The sequence below is a fragment of the Orbicella faveolata genome, unplaced genomic scaffold, assembly GCF_042242905.1.
Source record: "Orbicella faveolata isolate gen_17 unplaced genomic scaffold, um_ofav_v1 contig_12, whole genome shotgun sequence".
In the NCBI taxonomy this organism is placed as follows: Eukaryota; Metazoa; Cnidaria; class Anthozoa; order Scleractinia; family Merulinidae; genus Orbicella; species Orbicella faveolata.
In genome coordinates this window covers 24,254,920-24,261,605 of record NW_028301539.1, presented here as the reverse complement: position 1 = coordinate 24,261,605, position 6,686 = coordinate 24,254,920, and positions in this window count along the sequence as shown.

Here is a 6,686-nt window from a genome sequence, read left to right as displayed (position 1 = left end):
AGCTGCAGGTCCTGATCCTTTCCTCTACACACTCCACAAGTCCTTGATAAACCTCCTCAAGTTATAGGCTCTCAGGAGCGTAACTAGGGGGGTGGTCCTGGGGTGCCCGTGACCCCCCCTTTTGTAAGCGAAAACGACATGACAATCTGGTGAGTACCCTCACTTTGACACCGTGTGACCCCCGCCCCTCCCCTTTGAAAAGTCCTGGCTACGCCTCTGGGCTCTCGATATAGCAAAACTGCAGCCAAGCCCCCTTCCCTCTTCGACGTACAACACTGCGCAAAAGGAAGGAAATTCATCTTCTTTGTTCTCCGCAAACTGTCAGCAGAGTTCACCAAAATTTTAGAACAAATTAACCACACGATGCCTTTTCAGTGGAATTCGCGAACGCAGCAGTAACAAATATTCACCTAGACAAAAATTCAGAAGAACAAAAATTCAGACTGCTATATAACGAAATTTCAGTCTAGTTGAATTTTGTACAAACAAAATGAAGCAAGTAAAAAATCGTAGTACAATAGTCATCAACGGTTTCAAACAATTGATAGAGTGCATCTAATAATATAATGTTAAATACATTGTGGTCTATAGTTTGTATCCAATGCGGTTGAGAAGACTGCCTTCTTATCCGAGGGAAATCTAGTTCAGGCAGCTAAAATGCGGATAAAGTTTTTTTAAATTATGGATAAAAAGAAAGGAAATGTCTTTTTCAAACGTCCAAAACAGTTTTAATGTGTGAAAACTGCCTCGCGGCGATTAATAGGTCATTCCAAGTTGCCCTCTCCTTCTGTGTCAAAACGAGTCTGCGAAACCATTCATATGAAAATGTGTTCCACCTACAGGTTCATTGTTATGTCGTTGAAAACTCATTTTCATATAAAAGGTTTTGCACGAGGACTCGGTTTGAAACAGAGGCAAAAGGTAACTTGGAGATTTACTGCTGACCACCTGTTTGCTGCAGCCAATTTAGTTTTGCTCTGTTGTTTGTTCTGTTATGCAGCAAGGATCGGGCCTAAAACACCACACGAGTACATACGAGTAATATACGAGTACATACAAGTAAATACAAGTAACGTGCGAGTACATACGAGTAACATACAAGTACATACGAGTAACATACGAGTAACATACGAGTAACATACGAGTAACATACGAGTAACATACGAGTACATACAAGTAACGTACGAGTACATACGAGTAACATACGAGTACATACAGAAACATACGAGTACATACAGAAACATACGGAAATGTACAGGTTATAGACGAATAAATGAGAGCAACATACGATGGCAGGAGGGTAATAAACATTAAACGTACCATTTTTCTCTTTACATTTCATTTTTTCTCGTGCGCGAGTCATGTCTTGCACACACACGCGAGCGCACAAAAGTACCATACACGTGCGCGTACTACCCCATGCCCATGTGCCACATACCTGCGCGCACCACGCCCATGCCCTGTGCCACATACCTGCGCGTACCACACCCATGCCCATGTGCCACATACGTGTGCGTACCACACCCATGCCCATGTGCCACATACGTGCGCGCACCACACCCATGCTCATGTGCCACACACGTGCGCGCACCACACCCATGCCCATGTGCCACATACGTGCGTCCGCCATACGCGCAACACACACGCACAAACAAGCCTGAGCGCTGATGTGATATGATGCGACGTTAGCGCGTCAAATAAACGAAGATTACGATGATTGCACACAAGATTTCGCGCGCGCAAGTGTCTCAGAATTATTTTCCTCGAAATAATAGCAAAGTAAAAACTTCGAGGTGTCTGTGTGGCGTGCTGTTCAATGAATTGAACCCCTCTCCCTTTCCTCAAGTAAGGGGTAAAACTTTCAAATTTGCAAATTTTGCTTACTCTTTTAACATATCTACATTCAACGGTAATCAATCGTTGAGCATAGTTCAGACAACGAAACAGTTCTCGGCAGTAGTCGTTAGCTGGGAGGAGCCGCCGAACATTTGATTGACGGTAGCGAAAAACGCATTTGTCGGTTGAGCTTTGAATTTTAGAGTCCGCATGTTATTGAAATTAAACGCTCGGTAAAGTTGTGTTAAAGCGTTGCATCATGGATTGAAAAGAGTTCACATTTCCTTTGCGAAATATAACTGACAGGGAATAAACAATCTTTGAGCTAGCAGTAAAACTTGTAAGAAGAATGTGGAGTCAGATTTTTGCTTACGTTTGTTTTAAATGTCTTGGCATCAGGATTAAAACGACTTAAATGCAATCTCTTTTTTAAATATCACAGGGTGGAAACAATCTTCTCAGCCACATGTAGCAGTAAAACTTGCGGAAGGAATGTACACTCTGAGGTTTTACTTGAAGTTGCGTCAAAACACTGCATCAGGGACTGATCTTTTTTGTTCCACCTGTCAGTTGTAGGAAACCCTATTGATAAAGGTTCGGAAACACCGCGGCCCCCCAAAAAGCAAATGCAATCCTATAACTCTAGGGAATTCAATGAGCTGATTTGACACTAACATGTAATGCGCACTTTTAAGAGAATCAACAAACAGGTATAAATCACAAAGAATAATTGTCTTAATCGTCTTTAAGAGCCAAATCAGGACAGATCGAGGCAGAATTACCGGAAGTGAAAATGCGCTCCTGTTTGCTCTACGTAGCGTTACACTTGGATTACACTTGCTTGGTTTGGCTATGGATGACACTAAACAAGTGACACGAGCCAGCTCAAGACAAAGGGCCTTTGATTAAGCTGGTAACCAATATGCAGAAACAATTAAAAGAGTGGATCACCCTGTGCAAACGAAGGCAAAATAAACACAAATCTTTGTAAGGATAAGCAAGAGGCAACAATGGACTTGATAAACAAATTTTATAAAGATGTAAGGAAGACCTGAATTTTTTATTTTGGCTCAAAACAAACCGTCATCAGCTCTGAAAGCTTTTATCGCAAGTTCTCCGTGCGTTCCGCTATTCGCAACCCTTCTCTTTCCCCTTGGAATCCCGGCGAGCTTTTTCCATGCAACGGTACAGTGATAAGGAAAGCCGAAGCTTTCTTTTTCATCATAATTGTACGCAATTTCACCGCAAGCACGTGACTCTCTACGCCTAGGACTAGTTACGCAAAGACTGACAAAGTCACGTGGACAAATCTTGCATTTCCCGCCAAAGACGAAATACAACTAGCTTTAGCTAAATTAAAAACAAGGATCGTGACTTAGACAACCTTGCTCTTTGGCCATTTTTTCTGAACTTAAGTAGTGACCAGCCATCCAGCGGTTTTAGTGTGGCATGAGATGAACGGATCGTGGCATGCGAGAAAAAAAAAATTGATATAAATATTTGAAAAATGCCTTTTTGTGATTACACAGTCCATACTATCCACTATACGGGGCAGCCTGGACTCCATTTAAACAACGGAAATCCAAATCAAAGTTCTAGCAAAACAAAGCGTGCAAAGGGTGTTGTTTGTGAAACATTCGTGACGTATTTGTTAGCTGATTGGTCTAATCTCATTTTGCATATTCATGATGACCATTGCTGACATGAGGTCCTTGTTTGTCATTTTACGATGTTTGCCGTCGGAGTAAAATGTGTATTGTTGCCTTCCACACGAGAAACAAATCTGACTTTGAAGAAGAAATGGCGTCGACGTTTGGGAAAGACAAGTCGGTTGTCACCCATTTCTCTCAATGGTTAGTATCAATTTCTTTGCACTCTCCCTTCGCAAGTAATATTTCAACCACGTGCGCTCGCCGGACATTGTAGGTACACGTTTCGTGTTGAACTTCAGAACAACCGTTTGGCTTTAGAAACTGATCTTAAAGCGTACATTAAAAGCTAGTTCAGGAACCACACGAGACGTTTAAGTTCTTAGCGGTTTTTTTTTTTCCACGAGTGTGTGGCTTTCTTTGTGAAAGTGGCGTTTCTTTGTGATACGTTGCCGTGTACTTGTCAACGCCCACTCATGCTTAACAATTCACTGTGAATTTTTTATTCCTCATTTACTCGTTTGTTTCCACACTTGGGTTTTTTCGTTACGCAATTTTTATGTTCTTTTTTCAGAGAGTAAACGAAAGCAAAAGGACATCAACAGGATTCAAGCAGGGAGGATGAAGACAAAGTTGAGAATAGCATTGGAGAAATTGGTTAAATTGAAACCTCTCCGACAAGAAATAGCAGTTTTGAAACTAGAGAAGATACAATCGAGTTCAAAACTTCGTTGTTTAAAATCGTTCTGTTGGTTGAAAGTCTTATGTTTTTTCTTGGCTTAAACATTTGCATTCCTCGAATGACATCCGGGAGCGAAAGAAAACAAATTCGGTAGTGATTGCTAATTCTGCCATGACGGAAAGGTTCCAACCGTTTTCGAGTTATCATTTAGCACATGTTTTCAAATTGAAGGGAGTTTCATTCTTTGCTCGAGTGATCTTCAACTTGATTGAATTAAATTTTTTCGGTCAGCATTTGCATGCTTTACTACGGGTATTTTGTCGAGGTCGAGTATTTTATTATTTTTTTTCGTTTGAAAATTCCAAATTGGTGTACAATCGCTCAACTCCCCTATTAAGTTTGAAAACCTGTTACTAGGCGATAACTTTTGTAGAGTAATTTAAGGTGGCGCTGCATGTTCAAATCAAACCGTAGAAGTAACTATAGGTTACGTGATCATGTCAATCATAAAAACTTCTGTTTTGAAATGGACTGGACAAACAATTCGACACTGAACATCTTAATTTGTCTTGTTCTCCAGAATCGCATTAAGCAGAAAGTTTTACGAAGACCTAGTTTCACTTATGATGTGTATTGTCTGTTGGAGGGCAATGCCCTTGTTCAAAATCAGCATTAAATGATTAGATGGCTGGTCGTGGGAAATTGTTTTAGCTTACATATCAAACTTCATGTTGTCGGTGAATTATTTCTAGTCTTCAAATCTTAGTATTTTCAGATGCGTAATTAAATAAGTGCCTTGATCGATTCTTGGAATGGACGTGAACATTTGTGATTTATTTTTCCTTTTTTCCAGAAAGGTCACGGTGATTAATTCATCTGATGTGAATTGTGTACGTTAAAAGAGAAATTTCTTTGCTCAAAATTAACTAATGACCGAATTGATCTAAAAATGCTGCTGCTTGCATTGAAGTTAAATGAGTGTTCAGTATAACTATCGAACAATTTCTATGGTTTCTTTCTTCGTCATTTGAAATTATGAAACATTTTATCGAATTCCTGGAATAGTTGACGATTCGTTTGTTCGCAGCTTCATTTAGCTTAATTTTTGAATATTTGAAACATTTCTTGACATGATCACAACATACTATTCGCCTTCTTCCTTGTTTCGCTCGTGTTCCTTTTTTTGTTTGACCCCAACATATTTTGACGTTTGTCGTGTATTGACATGTAGAGCTACCTTGAAAATAAATCATTCTAGAAGAGGATATTGGGTTTCTGAATTGATCTTCGGATGCTGAAAATACTAAGATTAATCGACGGATATTCTTTTATACATTTCTGTACGGAAAACGTCAGGTTTACATATTTTTTCTTGGGACGCAAAAAGGTCAATCAGAAACCAAATACATCCTCTTGTTTAACTTTCAGCGAGGCTGCAATGAATTATGTCTGGTATCAAGCAACTCTTTCCATTACCGCTTTTAAAAAATGTAGGTCTTATTATCTGATTTTTCAAATTGTTTTGTCTTTCATTTGTACTATCAGATATATTGTGTTTTAGAAATGTAGCTTCAATTGTCTGAATTTTCTAAAACATTAAAGCTACTATTCGGACTGATGAATATTTTTACCGAATTTATTCACGAATTGATTTGTTGCTTTTCAAAAATTCGTAGCTCCAACTGTTTGATTGTTCTAAAATGATATTGCTTTAGTCTGCAACTGAGAAACATTTTTACTACAGTATTCACTAAGCCATCTTTGATTTTCAAATCTTAGCTCTAGTTGTGTGATTCTTTGAAAATTTTATCGCTATCGTTTGTATTCACTATTACATCTATTATCACGAACGCAACTCCAATTGTCTGATTCTTCTAAAATTAAGTGCTATCGCTTTTGTCAACTATAACATCTACATGTATCATCAGGTACGTAGCTCCAATTGTCTGATTCTTCACAAATTTTATCTGTCTTCTGCTACGTACAAAAATTCACCAAAATTTGCTATTAGCTCTTTTGCTTTTCAAAGCTGTAATTTCAATTGTCTAATTTTCTAAAATGTTATTGCTTTAGTCTGCAACTGAGAAACATTTTTACTACAGTATTCACTAAGCCATCTTTGATTTTCAAATCTTAGCTCTAGTTGTGTGATTCTTTGAAAATTTTATCGCTATCGTTTGTATTCACTATTACATCTATTATCACGAACGCAACTCCAATTGTCTGATTCTTCTAAAATTAAGTGCTATCGCTTTTGTCAACTATAACATCTACATGTATCATCAGGTACGTAGCTCCAATTGTCTGATTCTTCACAAATTTTATCTGTCTTCTGCTACGTACAAAAATTCACCAAAATTTGCTATTAGCTCTTTTGCTTTTCAAAGCTGTAATTTCAATTGTCTAATTTTCTAAAATGTTATTGCTTTCGTTCACAAATGACAAAGTTTTACTACAAGTATTTAACAGAAGCCACGATATACCGTGATACATCTTGAAGCTTGTTGACCAGACATTAA